The following is a 17,616-nucleotide window of genomic DNA, read 5'->3' as shown; positions in this document are numbered from 1 at the left end:
TTTCTTTTATTTGAGTGACTGAACTTGAACTTGAGGGGGCTAGTCAGCTAGCAAGAAAGCTGCGCACGGATGCCAAGCATTGCTGATTTAATTTTGGTGAAGCCATTTGCCAGTCTTCCTTTCGAGGAAAAAATTAAGATTAAACAGCAGGGTAGACCAACGCCTCAAATTGACTTGGTGAAAAAGGTAGGGAATAATACTCGTTCCTTTCAGCTCTCCTGGTATGAGAAAGTGAATTGGCTAACAGCAAGTGACCCACATCAACAACAGTAAATAGGCTACTTTCGTAATATGTCATGGATGGACCAAAAATATAGAATCTATTTAAAAATGTTTATGCTGAGTATATTATATTGGAATATATGTTTTTCTGGATATGAATTAAGCACCGCTACAATTTGGAAAACATTTTTAAACAAAAACACAGCCGAGGTCAATTTTTAAACAACATGCCACAATTTTAAAATATAAAATGTTAAAGTATAACCACCACCACCCCCCAACACCACCATCATATATATTGGACAGTAGGCTAATGGGCCAAAAGAACCTGTTATTTCACAGTTTGTGATCCTGCCAACAATCAGCCAGATCAGAGGCAAGAGTATGGGCAAAACTGATGTGTTTTTTCTTTTAAAATCTGGAAATATCGTAACCGACCAGCCTCCCCTGTTTGAAAGACTACCAGCCGCCACTGCTTTGGAAATAGACTTCTTCAGTGCAGTCAGACCCTCATGCTGCCCAACACACTTCCAGAGGAGAGACAAACATTACCATTCCAGTACTCCCATTTGTTCAGCTGAGCCAAATGAATCAGATATTCATAAGATTCGCTTTCAATGATGTCTGCACTGTACATGATTAAATAATAATAATAAATACAGATTACTTCAGCAAAAAGAGCCACAGTGGGTGTAGAGCCTGTCCCAGAAACATTGAGTACAAGGCGAGACAACACATTCACCCTGGATGTGTTGTCAGCTAGATAAGCAGATGAAAAACATGGATAACCATAAACCCACACTCAAGAGGCAGATGAAAAATCAACCCGAAAAAGGAAAGAGAAGTCAATTTTCCAATTTCATATGGTTCACAGGAAAAACAAACTCTGAACTAAAACAGGCCAAAGAAGGTGCAACATGCTGTCATTGCTGGCTATTGGGTTGGAGCTTGTGCCAATTGTCATGAGTTTGTAGAGTGACAGACTGGAAAGAAATCAGTCACCTAAGGTAAGACTGCCTTTTGTACAACACAGAGGTGAATTAAAACACTCGTAATGGATGCGTAATATATTAACATACATTACTGTGCAGAAGTCTTAGGCACTTTTTTTTTTTTAAACTTGGTCATAGTCATAACTATTTTATGACTTCTGCACTATCAAATCAGTCAGGTGGCACGGTGGTGTAGTGGTTAGCGCTGTCGCCTCACAGCAAGAAGGTCCTAGGTTCGAGCCTAATGGCTGGCAAGGGCCTTTCTGTGTGGAGTTTGCATGTTCTCCCCGTGTCCGCGTGGGTTTCCTCCGGGTGCTCCGGTTTCCCCCACAGTCCAAAGACATGCAGGTTAGGTTAACTGGTGACTCTAAATTGACCGTAGGTGTGAATGTGAGTGTGAATGGTTGTGTGTCTATGTGTCAGCCCTGTGATGACCTGGCGACTTGTCCAGGGTGTACCCCGCCTTTCGCCCATAGTCAGCTGGGATAGACTCCAGCTGGGATAGGCTCCAGCTTGCCTGCGACCCTGTAGAACAGGATAAAGCGGCTAGAGATAATGAGATGAGATGATGGGGTCAGCCCAGGAAGACATGGAAGGAGTTAGTGGCTAGCAATGTGCGAGCCTGGGGTTTGCAGGTGGAAGACGCACTCGATAGAAAATGTTGGAAGCGTGCGCTTCGTAATTTCCATGCACCGTCTGACACACCATAGGTGTCCCACAGACGTTAACGGGATAAGTAAATAAGTAATGAAGGCTGCTGGGTTTTGGTGCAAAATTAAGAAGCAAGTAGGACACTCAAAACGTCCAGAAGAACTGTGGCTGGTTCTGCAAGATGCTCAGTAAAACCTACAGGTCATTTCCTTATAAAACTGCACTCACTGTACCTGAGACTACTATTGTTTTAAAGCAAAGGGTCGTCTCACACCAAATATTGACTTTGTTTCATGTATTATGGCTTACTGATTACTGTTTATATCCATCCATCCATTATCTCTAGCCGCTTTATCCTGTTCTACAGGGTCACAGGCAAGCTGGAGCCTATCCCAGCTGACTATAGGCAAAAGGTGGGGTACACCCTGGACAAGTCGCCAGGTCATCACAGGGCTGACACAGAGACAAACAACTATTCACACTCACATTCACACCTACGGTCAATTTAGAGTCGCCAGTTAACCTAACCTGCATGCCTTTGAACTGTGGGGGAAACCGGAGCACCCAGAGGAAACCCACGCGGACACGGGGAGAACATGCAAACTCCACACAGAAAGGCCCCCGTCAGCCACTGGGCTCGAACCCAGAACCTTCTTGCTGTGAGACGACAGTGCTAACCACTACACCACCGTGCCGCCCTTACTCTTTATAGTATTTTTTTTTAAATGTTGAAACATTTCATTTAATTATTTTTAAGCCATTTTTGGTCTACAGCATTTCTTTACATGTGCCTAAGACTTTTGCACAGTACTGTATACAATATGTAGTCATAAGTATGTGAAAACCTGATCATCATACCAAAATGTGTTTGTTGAACAACCTCCACATTTCTGGGAAGGCTTTCCTTTGGATTTTGGAGTGTGGCTGTGGGGATTTGGTAATTTAGCCACAAGAGCATTAGTGAGGTCAGGCAGTGATGTCGGGGGGGGGGAGGAGTTATTGACATCAGGGTTCTGTTCAGGTCGCTTGAGTTCTTTGACACTAACTTTGGCAAACCATGTCTTTATAGGACTCACTTTGTGCAGAGGGGCCATCGTCATGCCCCGTGATAGACCCCTTAGACTAGACCCCTTAGATTTAGTGAAGGGAAACATGCCTTAATGCCACAGAACACAAAGACACATGAGGAAATTGTGTGCTTCCAACTTCTGTGGCAATTTGGGAACAGGACTGACAATCGGTGTGATGATTATGTGTCCATATAATTTTGGCCACATTTTGAATGTGATGGCTTGTATGCCAGGGAGAAGTAGGAGGTGTGTTGTCAGGGCACCCTGCACTGGTTTGTGAGGCACAGGGTGGGTATAAGGGTCCTGTGTAGGTTCCTGCCAAGGGCCCCAGGACCCACTGAGCAAGAATGTACAGTGGTGCTTGAAAGTTTGTGAACCTTTTAGAATTTTCTATATTTCTGCATAAATATGACCTAAAACATTATCAGATTTTCACACAAGTCCTAAAAGTAGATAAAGAGAACCCAGTTAAACAAATGAGACAAAAATATTATTCTTGGTCATTTATTTATTGAGGAAAATAATCCAATATTACATATCTGTGAGTGGCAAAAGTATATGAACCTTTGCTTTCATTATCTAGTGTGACCCCCTTGTGCAGCAATAACTGCAACTAAACGTTTCCGATAACTGTTGATCAGTCCTGCACACCAACTTGGAGGAATTTTAGCCCATTCCTCCGTACAGAACAGCTTCAACTCTGGGATGTTGGTTGGTTTCCTCACATGAACTGCTCGCTTCAGGTCCTTCCACAACATTTTTGATTGGATTACAGTAAGGTCAGGACTTTGACTTGGCCATTCCAAAACATTAACTTTATTCTTCTTTAACCATTCTTTGGTAGAACGACTTGTGTGCTTAGGGTTGTTGTCTTGCTGCATGACCCACCTTCTCTTGAGATTCAATTCATGGACAGATGTCCTGACCTTTTCCTTTAGAATTTACTGGTATAATTCAGAATTCATTGTTCCATCAATGATGGCAAGCCGTCCTGGCCCAGATGCAGCAAAACAGGCCCAAACCATGATACTACCACCACCATGTTTCATAGATGGGATAAGGTTCTTATGCTGGAATGCAGTGCTTTCCTTTCTCCAAAGGTAACGCTTCTCATTTAAACCAAAAAGTTCTATTTTGGTCTCGTCTGTCCACAAAACATTTTTCCAATAGCCTTCTGGCTTGTCCTCATGATCTTTAGCAAACTGCAGATGAGCAGCAATGTTGTTTTTGGAGAGCAGTGGCTTTCTACTGGCAACCCTGCTATGCACGCCATTGTTGTTCAGTGCTCTCCTGATGGTGGACTCATGAACATTAACATTAGCCAATGTGAGAGAGGCCTTCAATTGCTTAGAAGTTACACTGGGGTCCTTTGTGACCTTGCCGACTATTACATGCCTTGCTCTTGGAGTGATCTTTGTTGGTCGACCACTCCTGGGGAGGGTAACAATGGTCTTGGATTTCCTCCTTTTGTACACAATCTGTCTGACTGTGGATTGGTGGAGTCCAAACTCTTTAGAGATGGTTTTGTAACCTTTTCCAGCCTGATGAGCATCAACAACGCTTTTTCTGAGGTCCTCAGAAATCTCCTTTGTTCGTGCCATGATACACTTCCACAAACGTGTGTTGTGAAGATCAGACTTTGATAGATCCCTGTTCTTTAAATAAAACAGGGTGCCCACTCACACCTGATTGTCATCCCATTGATTGAAAACACCTGACTCTAATTTCACCTTCAAAGTAACTGCTAATCCTAGAGGTTCACATACTTTTGCCACTCACAGATATGTAATATTGGATCATTTTCCTCAATAAATAAAATGACCAAGTATAATATTTTTGTCTCATTTGTTTAACTGGGTTCTCTTTATCTACTTTTAGGACTTGTGTGAAAATCTGATGATGTTTTAGGTCATAGTTATGCAGAAATATAGAAAATTCTAAAGGGTTCACAAACTTTCAAGCACCACTGTAGCTCATGAGACAGCAGGCATCAAACCATCTTTCTGTTTCAGATACAACCTGAATTGACAGACAATGCCGGGATCAGACTCCAAGAATTCACCCCTGTTTTGACATGTTGTTGTCGTCATGGCCAACAAATTTCCAGTGACAGGCCCGAATGTGAACTACCGGAACAAAAAACAGGCCTTGTAATGTAACATCAAAGAACAGTGATGTGGCGTCTGTGCTGTCCCATGACACCCTGATGAAAAGTTCTAAGACATGTCCCTTGATCAGCATCCATGACCGACAATTTCTTGACCCTCCTCTCGGACAATATGCATGGACTTACACAGTGATTGGTTGAGGTCAAACTTGGAGTGTTGCCAGTCTCCTGACCAAGACACAAGATTTATGGCACCAGGACTACCGAATCTGACATGGAGTCCATTGTGAAAGACAAAAATATTGTGTAGTCTGATCCATAACATGATTGGTTAGAGGTTAGCAGCCCATGTTATGGACCTTTATTAAAAGCTATTTGAATGTTTAAAAGAAAAAATCACCACATATTACAAATTATTATACACACAGGGCACTTTTTCAATTAAATAAAAACATGTATTCTATTCCCTTCTAGTGGGTTTCATTCATTTGGTTTGATAGCATGCAATATTGTGAGCATACCGCTTATCTGACGTGTCTTACGTCACTCTACCCAATGGAGAAGGAGCATTGAATATGGTTTACGATATTGCATGGTTGTCAAGACAACATGATGTCACACGTCAGCGCTGATGCAAATATCCAATGAGAAAGTTTTCAGCTGCGCATGCGCAGAAGCATTTCTTTGCTCATCAGGAAAGAGAAAGACGCGTTGAACACCCGAAAGGCTACCAAAACTTTATTAGATATTCTTTACGCATATTTACAAGAGAAAAACATGCCAACGGACTTCAAAAAACTGGAAAAGAGACACATAAGAGACATAAAACTTATGCGCTAGCGAGCAACTGTGCCAATTTGTAAACAAACATGGCTGCCAGGTTTGCTTCAGTAAATACAGAAGATTTTGAGAGAATTTTGAAAGAGAAAGACACGTTGAACACCCAAAAGAAATGTGCATGTATTATAATAATAATAATAATAATAATAATAATAATAATGGCTTTTTTGTGGTATATCTGATATACCATGAAAAAAGTCAGCCAATATTATTTAATTATTATACATACAGGCCACTTTTTCCATGGAATAAAAACAATGTATTCTATTCCCTTCTAGTGGGTTTACGTACTGACAGCATGCAATATTGTTATCATATCGCTTATCCTCCATGCATTAGACCACTCTCCCCAATGGAGAATGAGCAAGGCCGGATTAACTATATGGGCCTGCGGCACAGTGCCCAGGGGCACCAACCACTCACAGCCAGTGGGGGGGCACCACATGACAGAAACTTTAAAAATATTTTTCGTGAATGTTTGTACACTTAAAATGGTTATACACTTGACATTGTTAAATAGTCATATATAATTCATTATGAACACTAATTTCATAAGAACAACAATAATAATCATAATTCTGAGCAAGAGTGGCCTATGTGACCATTAACCCCCCTTTCCTCAACCTGTCGGTTGAGCCAGTCCACCTACGGTGAAATGCATCAATTTTTTAAAACCGCGGTAGAAATGAAAAATGGACAGACATCAACTGAGTGGTTGTGCAAAGAGAAAATTAAAAAAAGAGAAAGACTCCAGGCGTGTAGCTGCAATTAAAAATGTTCCAGTGTTAGATCGTTTTTTTTTTTAATAAAAATATCGACAACTGCTGTCACTACCAGCGCTGAAGCTGAAGCTAGTGAAATCAGCGATGCTAGTGAGGGAGATGGCCCTGCTAGCACTAGCCGGGGAGATGCTACAACCACAGCCGGTGTTAGCTGAGGGGTCGGCGACGACGAGGATCCCCTTGAGACATACAAATATATGCTGCTCATTTTTGAATAAGACATTTCAATATGCCTACATGCATATCGTTGGTTGTTTTCAGTGAATTTGATGGGCTGATGTAGCCTACTTAATACATTTTCAATGAGGAAGAATGACCTTGTTTATGTGTACGTACTATTGTTTATGTATATGCTACTATTTTTGACAGCAAAGGGCAAGGTTTGTGAGTGTGTGCAGGAGGTTACTGAACGCGTGCGCGCAGTGTGTGTGTGTGTGTGTGGGGGGGGGCACTTGAAGTATAGTGCCCAGGGGCACCGCATTGGCTTAATACGGCACTGAGAATGAGCCTGCAATATTGTTACAATCTTGCACATTGTCAAGACCACACAATGTCCCATGTCGGAGACATAAAACTTCCACGCTAGCGAGCGACTGTGACAATTTGTAAACCAACAAGTTGTAAACAAACATGGTTTGCTTCATTAAATATAGAAGATTTTGAGAGAATTTTGGCTGTCAGTTCACTCTGTTGTGTGTAACTGTTGATGAAGATTTTAAAAGTAACTAAGTAAATTACACAGGGGAAAATAAAGATAGATAGATAGATAGATAGATAGATAGATAGATAGATAGATAGATAGATAGATAGATAGATAGATAGATAGATAGCGCCAGCATTGGCCTTCATAAACACTACACCAGCTGGAAGGTAACTGGACTACCATACTCACAGCGCTAAGTCACAGGTAAGCTCACGTTGGCCTTCACTAACATTACTGCTGAATGCTACACCGGCTAGAAGGTAACTGGACTGCCGCGCTAACAGCACCGAGTCGCCGGTAAGCTCATGTTGGCCTTCACTAACACTACTGCTGAATGCTACACCAGCTAGAAGGTAACTGGACTACCATGCTAAGAGCACCGAGTCGTGAGTAAGCTCGCACTGGCCTTCGCTAACACTACTGCTGAACGCTACACCGGCTAGAAGGTAACTGGACTACCACGCTAAGAGCACTGAGTCACCGGTAAGCTCATGTTGGCCTTCACTAACACTACTGCTGAATGCTACACCAGCTAGAAGGTAACTGGACTACCATGCTAAGAGCACCGAGTCGTGAGTAAGCTCGCACTGGCCTTCGCTAACACTACTGCTGAACGCTACACCGGCTAGAAGGTAACTGGACTACCACGCTAAGAGCACTGAGTCGCCGGTAAGCTCATGTTGGCCTTCACTAACGCTACTGCTGAACGCTACACCGGCTAGAAGGTAACTGGACTGCCGCGCTAACAGCACCGAGTCGCCGGTAAGCTCATGTTGGCCTTCACTAACACTACTGCTGAATGCTACACCAGCTAGAAGGTAACTGGACTGCCACGCTAAGAGCACCGAGTCGCCGGTAAGCTCATGTTGGCCTTCACTAACACTACTGCTGAATGCTACACCAGCTAGAAGGTAACTGGACTACCATGCTAAGAGCACCGAGTCGTGAGTAAGCTCGCACTGGCCTTCGCTAACACTACTGCTGAACGCTACACCGGCTAGAAGGTAACTGGACTACCACGCTAAGAGCACTGAGTCGCCGGTAAGCTCATGTTGGCCTTCACTAACGCTACTGCTGAACGCTACACCGGCTAGAAGGTAACTGGACTGCCGCGCTAACAGCACCGAGTCGCCGGTAAGCTCATGTTGGCCTTCACTAACGCTACTGCTGAACACTACACCGGCTAGAAGGTAACTGGACTGCCACGCTAAGAGCACCGAGTCGCCGGTAAGCTCATGTTGGCCTTCACTAACACTACTGCTGAATGCTACACCAGCTAGAAGGTAACTGGACTACCACGCTAAGAGCACCGAGTCGTGAGTAAGCTCGCACTGGCCTTCGCTAACACTACTGCTGAACGTTACACCGGCTAGAAGGTAACTGGACTACCACGCTAAGAGCACTGAGTCGCCGGTAAGCTCATGTTGGCCTTCACTAACGCTACTGCTGAACGCTACACCGGCTAGAAGGTAACTGGACTGCCGCGCTAACAGCACCGAGTCGCCGGTAAGCTCATGTTGGCCTTCACTAACACTACTGCTGAATGCTACACCAGCTAGAAGGTAACTGGACTGCCACGCTAAGAGCACCGAGTCGCCGGTAAGCTCATGTTGGCCTTCACTAACACTACTGCTGAATGCTACACCAGCTAGAAGGTAACTGGACTACCACGCTAAGAGCACCGAGTCGTGAGTAAGCTCGCACTGGCCTTCGCTAACACTACTGCTGAACGTTACACCGGCTAGAAGGTAACTGGACTGCCGCGCTAACAGCACCGAGTCGTGAGTAAGCTCGCACTGGCCTTCGAGAATGCTGATATGAAGACAGTGTGTATGTAAAATTATAATGTTTTTTTTCTTCGTGGTCGATCAGACATATCCCATTCAGCTAGCATGATCCTGAACTCGTCTTCAACCACTCAAAGCCAGCCAATATTATTTAAAATATTACACACCTCCCACTTTAAGACTGGTCAAACTATATACGGATCGTGCTCTCAGAGTATAAATAGATCCAGCACGGAGGCGTCCACTGACGTCCGGCCAGCGATGACGTCACCTGACGTCACTCACAGGCAGGGTGAATGCATATACACTTCCACATGCTTCACAACAGGTTTAACAGGCACCTCGGACCAAATGCAAACAAAAACACTGCACCAAACCTGTGCCATGAAGCTGGCAGGAAGCAATGCAATGCAATGCAATGCAATTTTATTTTATTTTAATAACCATGAGCCCCTTGTGCACCCACCGTGTGCACATACGTGTTCTGTGAGTGTGTAAACGTGAAACATGTGGCATGTGTTGAAGCGTGAATGGAAACATTTACAAGGCCATTATAAACAATGAAACCACAATCATGCACAAATTAGTCGTGGACTGTAAAGCCCTTTCCAGCTGTCACACACTCACTCTCACACATACACACATATATATGAGAAATAAATGTGTCAGGAGCCAAAAACAAGCCATGCAGCCACCAGATTACTGTTGCAACTAGTTATGCCTGGAACAGTCCAAGTCCAAGTCGTGCAAAAACTTGTCGAATGCATGGGATTTAAAAAAAATAAATAAATGCATGCAACTGATTGGGATAAACCAAACCTGTAAGTAATTTTTTAAAATGTGCTGCAAATGCGTTTGAGTCTCTTAACCTCAGCTTTTCATCCAGTGTCCTATACTGAGACAGTGTGTGTGTGTGTGTGTGTGTCATGCTTTCAGGCGTCTTCCGCTCTACCCCGATAGAAACCTCAAAATAATTCAGCAAACGAGGAAAACAACTCTACAACACTCAAAGCAACACTGGAGAAGCTGATGGGCCTCGATCAGACCTCATCCAGGATGGGCTTGAGAGTATGGAGTGATAATGGTTAGAAGAAGTCGAGACAGCAAAATCCAATGCGTTGCACCTTTGAACAGCAGCACAGCCCCTTCTTCTCTTCTCTTCTCTTCTCTTACCTCCCAGCCGTGAGTGAAGAAGCTCAGCAGCAGTCCACACTGCCCTCACCCTCAGGAGGAACAAGCCTGGTGTAGATTCACCCTGCAAACTCTACAATTAGCTTTAAATGCCTTTCCTGACGCTGGAACCCAACGCCTTGTTCAACTGCATCATCCCGATGTCGGTGTCCGATCACATGTTCCTTAAAGGGACATGACTGCGTTTCATAATAATAAAAGATAATAATAATAATGACTCTAATAATAAGGACCAGAGTCCTAGATGTGTCACGTTCCAAGTTTTAAAGCCCAACTAATAAGTAGGCAAAAAGTCGGGTATAGCGTCAAATCGAAATACGCACAGCAAGAAGGTCCGGGTTCGAGCCCCGTGGCCGGCGAGGGCCTTTCTGTGCGGAGTTTGCATGTTCTCCCCGTGTCCGCGTGGGTTTCCTCTGGGTGCTCCGGTTTCCCCCACAGTTCAAAGGCATGCAGGTTAGGTTAACTGGTGACTCTAAATTGACCGTAGGTGTGAATGAGAGTGTGAATGGTTGTCTGTGTCTATGTGTCAGCCCTGTGATGACCTGGCGACTTGTCCAGGGTGTACCCCGCCTTTCACCCATAGTCAGCTGGGATAGGCTCCAGCTTGCCTGCGACCCTGTAGAACAGGGTAAAGCGGCTAGAGATAATGAGACACTCTAGTGTTAAACACCCAGGCACTCTTGCCCCTTTTCCACCAAAGCAGTTCCAGGGCTGGTTCGGGGCCAGTGCTTAGTTTGGAACCGGGTTTTCTGTTTCCACTGACAAAGAACTGGCTCTGGGGCCAGAAAAACCGGTTCCAGGCTCGCACCAACTCTCTGCTGGGCCAGAGGAAAGAACCGCTTACGTCAGCGGGGAGGCAGAGTTGTTAAGACCATCAACAATAACAAGACCGCGAAAGATCGCCATTTTTAAGCGATGAGAAGCAGCAGCTGTACAAACGCGAAGTCGTTTATTATTATTATTGTTGTTGTTGTTGCTGCTGCTTCTTCCGTGTTGTTTTTGCTTCAATATTCGCGCCAAGGTTTATGCAAAGCGACGTAACTGACGTATACAGCGACGTAATGACGTGGCTTCCCTTAGCACCGCGAGCTATGGAAAAGCAAACTGGTTCTCAGCTGGCTCGCAAGTTGAACGAGTTGTGAACCAGCACCAGCACTGGCCCCGGACCAGCCCTGGAACTGATTTGGTGGAAAAGGGGTATCTGTGACCATGTGGTTGCAGTGTCAAGCCCGTCAATCCATCCACTACATCCCCCATTGTCCCCTATTACAGGTGGCACGGTAGTGTAGTGGTTATCACTGTCGTCTCACAGCAAGAAGGTTCTGGGTTTGAACCCAGCGACAGCCTGCGCCTAGTTGGAGACACAACAATTGTGATAAAATATGCGAATTAGCGACAATTTTCACTTGGAATCACACTGAATTGATATTCGCGTATTTTACTGCAATTGTTGTGTCTCCAGGCTGTCGCAGCCTAGTGAGATACTGGCTCGCACTTCCTGTCTCATGGAAACTGACTTGAGAAGGGTTTGCGGCTATTTTGAGAGAAATTTTGTCGCACGAATTTTTTGAACATGCTCAAAATTTCAGCAACAAAGGAGCGACACTTTGCGACCCATGCGAGGAAACTGAGAAGCCCTGCGAATGTTTCAAGACACTTTTGAAACTCTCTCGCGAATGACGTTCGCAATTTGTCGCAAGCTGTTGCAGCCCAGTGAGATACTACCCTTAGGCTAATTGGTGGCTCTAAATTAACCGTAGGTGTGAATGGTTGTTTGTAAGTGTCATCCCTGCGATGACCTGGCGACTTGTCCAGGGTGTACCCCGCCTCTCACCCATAGTCAGCTGGGATAGGCTCCAGCTTGCCTGTGACCCTGTAGGACAGGATAAGCGGCTACAGATGATGGATGGATAATGATAACAATAACGACATTAATAATAAGGACCAGGGTCCTATATGTGTCACGTTCCAAGTTTTAAAGCCCAACTAATAAGTAGGCAAAAAGTCGGGTATAGCGTTAAATCGAAATACGCAATGTATATCTGACTTGCATAGCCCTTAAACAACCATTTGTGTAAACACACTTCTCTGTTAAACACCCAGACACTCTGTGACCACATGGTTACAGTGTCAAGCCCGTCACTACTTCCCCCATTATGGGTGGCATGGTGGTATAGTGGTTATCACTGTCATCTCACAGCAAGAAGGTTCTAGGTTCGAACCCAGTGGCCGATGAGGGCCTTTCTGTGTGGAGTTTGCATGTTCGTCTGTGTGGGTTTCCCCCAAAGACATGCAGGTTAGGCTAATTGGTGGCTCTAAATTGACCATGAATGGTTGTTTGTGTCTCTATGTGTGTGTCAGCCCTGCGATGAGCTGGTGACTTGTCCAGGGTGTACCCTGCCTCTCGCCCATGGTCAGCTGGGATAGGCTCCAGCTTGCCCTATGGGATAAGTGGTTACAGATAAAACAAACATTACTGTGCTATCTATGAACAAGTTCATGAAATATAACTTCACAACAATAACTCAGCTGTGATCATTTTTTAAACATTTCCAGACATGGGCAAAGTACCCAACTTCATTACTTAAGTCAAAGTACAGATCCCACTGGTCAAATGTTACTCCAATACAAGTGAAAGTTGTACAGTCAAATTTTTACTTAAGTTAAAGTACTGAAGGACTTGCTTTTAAAAGTATTAAAAATACATTTTTTGTCAATGCATCGTTGTATTATTGCCACAGCACTTACAAAACCTAATGTCATTACCAAAGACAGAAATGTGAATTCACAAAATGAACGCATGCTGTGCCATCATGGTGGTTTAACGTTAAGCTAGCTAGTCAGTGAAACTCCACCTGGCTTCTAGCAAACTCTTTTCAAACTCGAAATCATATTGGGTAGCTAACGCTACTAGAAAAGTAAGATTTCTACATTCTGTTTATTTGGCAAGATTATGCTAAAACATATTTCTGAAAGGACTTCAGATAAGTTAACGTTATTCATGTTAGTGTAACTCCATTTTTACATGCTAACTAACAGTGTCCAAGTTAACTAGCTATGTGTAAACGTTAGCCGTGGACAAGGCTACGGCAACTTGGTGGGCAAATCCAAAGAAAGTCATTTGACGAACAGACTGCATACCTATTGCAATGTTATTGCTAGCTTTAAAAGCACACACAACTTTGTTGCAAGCTTTCTCTTGGAATAAAACCTTTATATACCTCAATATGCTCCTGCAGGTTGGATGGTGAGTTTTTGTAGGCCGTGATGTGGTTCGTTTTTGGCAAACAAAGCAAACATTTAAAATGAAACGACTCTTTAATCCTTTCAGAAAACTGAAACATGGGTTCTAGGTATGACCACGGGTGCGTGCGTTCTCCAGAAGAACCGCCTCCTTCCATTCTGCCATCAACTGATCGTGTTCAAATAATGCTGCTGAGAAATCACTGAACTTGATTTTATACAGTCTATGGACGTGATGTGACCCTAGTGACTACTGATAGGCTGTCTCAGTGTCACCTGCGGAAAAACCAATCACGTTTTAGAAAAGAAAAGAAAAACACATCCACTTTCAAATCTGCTTCATAGTAACGAGTAACGAGGACCTTGATAGAAATGTAGTGGAGTGAAAAGTACGATATTTGCCTTTCAAATGTAGTGAAGTTAAAGTCATAAGTTTAAAAAAAAATACTCAAGTAAAGTACAGATACTCAAAAAGTGTACTTAAGTACAGTACTCAAGTAAATGTACTTCATTACTGTCCACCTCTGGGTGTGTTAGCTACTGAGTGCAGCTTATGTCATAATTTTCTTAAAATACAATCATTTATTCATTCAGAAACTGTTTTCTTTCTTCCATGGGGGAAGCAGAGTTGTAGTTAAGTCTCGAGTCCCCAGTGTTCAAGTCCAAGTCATTAAAGAAAATTTCGAGTCAAGTCTGAGAACAAGACTCCAACCGCACCATTTGACGGTGGCTGTTGCCGTCTTTATGTGAAAGCGTCTCTGCTACTGTGTGGGACTAACGTTACTGCTCAACTGTCCCATTTTAGTTAATAGGCTATAGATAAAAAGCTTGTTCATTGCTCAGCAAGCCCCGCCCACTATCTACAGAGCAATGAACATAGCGTGTCACTTCCTTCTCTGGGTGGAGTCTTGCCAAATGACGATTGAATTTTGACGTTGTCCCTGTTGTCTCCTCGATAGTTCTTCGACATATGGAACCCACAGCAGTGCATTTTTTCCCGCTGCACGAGAAGTCTGTATAAGCAAAGTAGACGATCCTAGGGGCGTTCTCTCCAGGCATTTTAGCACCATTAACGTTAGTTTGTTACTGAACATGACGTATGAACAGGTGAATGTGGAGTCTTATGCACAAAATTAGTATAAAATGAATGGAGATATAATTATCTTTTGTCAAATTATTATGGCAGGTTACAAAAAAAAAGAAAAATTCTGAGTCCTCGTCTCCAGTTTACGAGTCCGAATGCAGTTAATGCACAAGTCCGAGTCATCAGTGCTCAAGCCCAAGTCAAGTCATTAGGCCTTAAAATTAGGGCACGAGTCGGACTTGAGTACTACAAGCCTGAGGGGGAAGCCATGGCCTAATGGTTAGAGAAGCAGCTTTGGGATGAAACTGTTGCTGGTTTGATTCCCTGGACCAGCAGGAATGGCTGAAGTACCCTTGAGCAAGGCACCTAATCTCCAGGCTGCTCTGGGTATGTTATATGTTGCTCTGGATAAGAGCATCTGCTAAATGCCATTACGGTAATGTAATAATGCATGTTTTTTAAGTCCATCTATACCAAACATAAAAGTTCAACATGGACCAGGGTTGACAAAGGCGACGGCCTTATAACCATGCACAGGAAGAAGCCACTATGTCTGTGACATGAGAAGTTAATTTCCCTAGAGTTCAATCTTTCATTCAACAGTTACTTTTTCAATTGGCTTTTATTCCGTCTTTTTATCATATGTTGCCCCGATGCATGCCTATAAAGTTAGAAATTTTATTTATAAAAGGTAAGTTTATTTTCTGGGTTTGTTTGTTTGTCATTTTTATGCCATACTCTCAAACTGTCTCCCTTTCTATTTTAAATCCATGTGGAACTGCAGTGTAACTGTACTACATTCTTGGAAAGAAAGTTCTCTCATGGTTCATCGTATAATCATATAATTAAGGGTTCCTAGCTTTCTATGTGTTCCTATGTTTTCTATTTGGAACCTTTTCTACATGAACCTTTTGTCTATTTATATAAGGCTTCCCCTAGAAGGCTATGCTGAAAAATCAAGCCTGGTCTGATTAATTACCAGATGCCAAAAACAAATGGTAAATCTGGCTGATCATCCTTTCTAGCTGTTAAGTTATTTTCACGCTTCCTTATTATTTGACGAAATGTATTGATAAATACTTGAGATTGGCTGATTGTGTTACTGTTGTGTTACTTTCTTAAAATACAATAATTTATGAGGTACAGTGGTGCTCGAAAGTTTGTGAACCCTTTAGAATTTTCTATATTTCTGCATAAATATGACCTAAAACAACATCAGATTTTCACACAAGTCCTAAAAGTAGATAAAGAGAACCCAGTTAAACAAATGAGACAAAAATATCATACTTGGTCATTTATTTATTGAGGAAAATGATCCAATATGACACATCTGTGAGTGGCAAAAGAATGCAAACCTCTAGGATTAGCAGTTAATTTGAAGGTGAAATTAGAGTCAGGTGTTTTCAATCAATGGGATGACAATCAGGTGTGAGTGGGCACCCTGTTTTATTTAAAGAACAGGGATCTATCAAAGTCTGATCTTCACAGCACATGTTTGCGGAAGTGTATCATGGCACGAACAAAGGAGATTTCTGAGGACCTCAGAAAAAGCGTTGTTAATGCTCATCAGGTTGGAAAAGGTTACAAAACCATCTCTAAAGAGTTTGGACTTCACCAATCCACAGTCAGACAGATTGTGTACAAATGGAGGAAATCCAAGACCATTGTTACCCACCCCAGGAGTGGTCGATCAACAAAGATCACTCCAATAGCAAGGCGTGTAATAGATGGTGAGGTCACAAAGAACCCCAGGGTAACTTCTAAGCAACTGAAGGCCTCTCTCACATTGGCTAATGTTAATGTTCATGAGTCCACCATCAGGAGAGCACTGAACAACAATGGTGTGCATGGCAGGGTTGCAAGGAGAAAGCCACTGCTCTCCAAAAAGAACATTGCTGCTTGTCTGCAGTTTGCTAAAGATCACGAGGACAAGCCAGAAGGCTATTGGAAAAATGTTTTGTGGACGGATGAGACCAAAATAGAACTTTTTGGTTTAAATGAGAAGTGTTATGTTTAGAGAAAGGAAAACACTGCATTCCCGCATAAGAACCTTATCCCATCTGTGAAACATGGTGGTGGTAGTATCATGGTTTGTGCCTGTTTTGCTGCATCTGGGCCAGGACGGCTTGCCATCATTGATGGAACAATGAATTCTGAATTATACCAGCGAATTCTAAAGGAAAATGTCAGGACATCTGTCCATGAACTGAATCTCAAGAGAAGGTGGGTCATGCAGCAAGACAGCGACCCTAAGCACACAAGTCGCTCTACCAAAGAACAGTTAAAGAAGAATAAAGTTAATGTTTTGGAATGGCCAAGTCAAAGTCCTGACCTTAATCCAATTGAAATGTTGTGGAAGGACCTGAAGCGAGCAGTTCATGTGAGGAAACCAACCAGGGGTTAAATTGGGATTGGTTATGTGGGGGGGCTCTGCCTCGTACCCGCCCCTGCCCCCGCTGCCCTGCCCCAATATACTTTTTGGAAAATAACCCTCTAATTTGATAACCATATCATATTGCACAGAGATATACACCTTATCTGTGTGTTGTAGGCCTATGTGTGTCTTGTCGTGCCCCCCTACACATTATGGCAGTTTGAATGTAGATTGGTTGGCCAATGTAACAGATTGTACAGGTTGTTGTACATTGGTTTGAAGGAAATGATTAGTGGGGGGTCTGTGGGTCCTCCCCCAGAAGTTTTTTATTATCATACATGTTATTTGCTGAATTCTGGTGCATTTTAATAAGTTGTTAGCTGACTTTACAGAGGTAGGTTGAGCAATATCATGTTAAATCTTGTCACATGCCTACAGGTGAAAAATGTGAAGGAGAAATGTTCAGTGAGAAAATTTGAAGGCTTGCACAATCTTAAACCAAAACAGTTGATTTATTTTGGAGGATAAATGTTAAATATGCCAAAACACTGTCAGTCAAATTGTCAATCA

At 43.1% G+C, this 17,616-nt stretch overlaps 1 protein-coding gene across 2 annotated transcripts in view; it reads right to left on the bottom strand.

Moving 5' to 3' along the window:
* LOC132883775 (bromo adjacent homology domain-containing 1 protein) overlaps positions 1–10,479 on the bottom strand; it is a 101,677-nt gene extending 91,198 nt beyond the window's left edge. The window contains exon 1 of one of the 2 annotated variants that reach the window (XM_060917778.1): positions 10,279–10,479. The gene's annotated coding sequence lies outside the window, so the exon portion shown is untranslated. The remainder of the gene's footprint in view (positions 1–10,278) is intronic. The other variant, XM_060917779.1, reaches the window with a different exon arrangement.
* Between the last annotated feature and the right edge of the window lie 7,137 nt (positions 10,480–17,616).

This window comes from Neoarius graeffei, chromosome 3 (assembly GCF_027579695.1).
Source record: "Neoarius graeffei isolate fNeoGra1 chromosome 3, fNeoGra1.pri, whole genome shotgun sequence".
Taxonomy (NCBI): Eukaryota; Metazoa; Chordata; class Actinopteri; order Siluriformes; family Ariidae; genus Neoarius; species Neoarius graeffei.
Note: the sequence above shows the minus strand (reverse complement) of the source record. Positions and strands in the feature narration are given on the sequence as shown.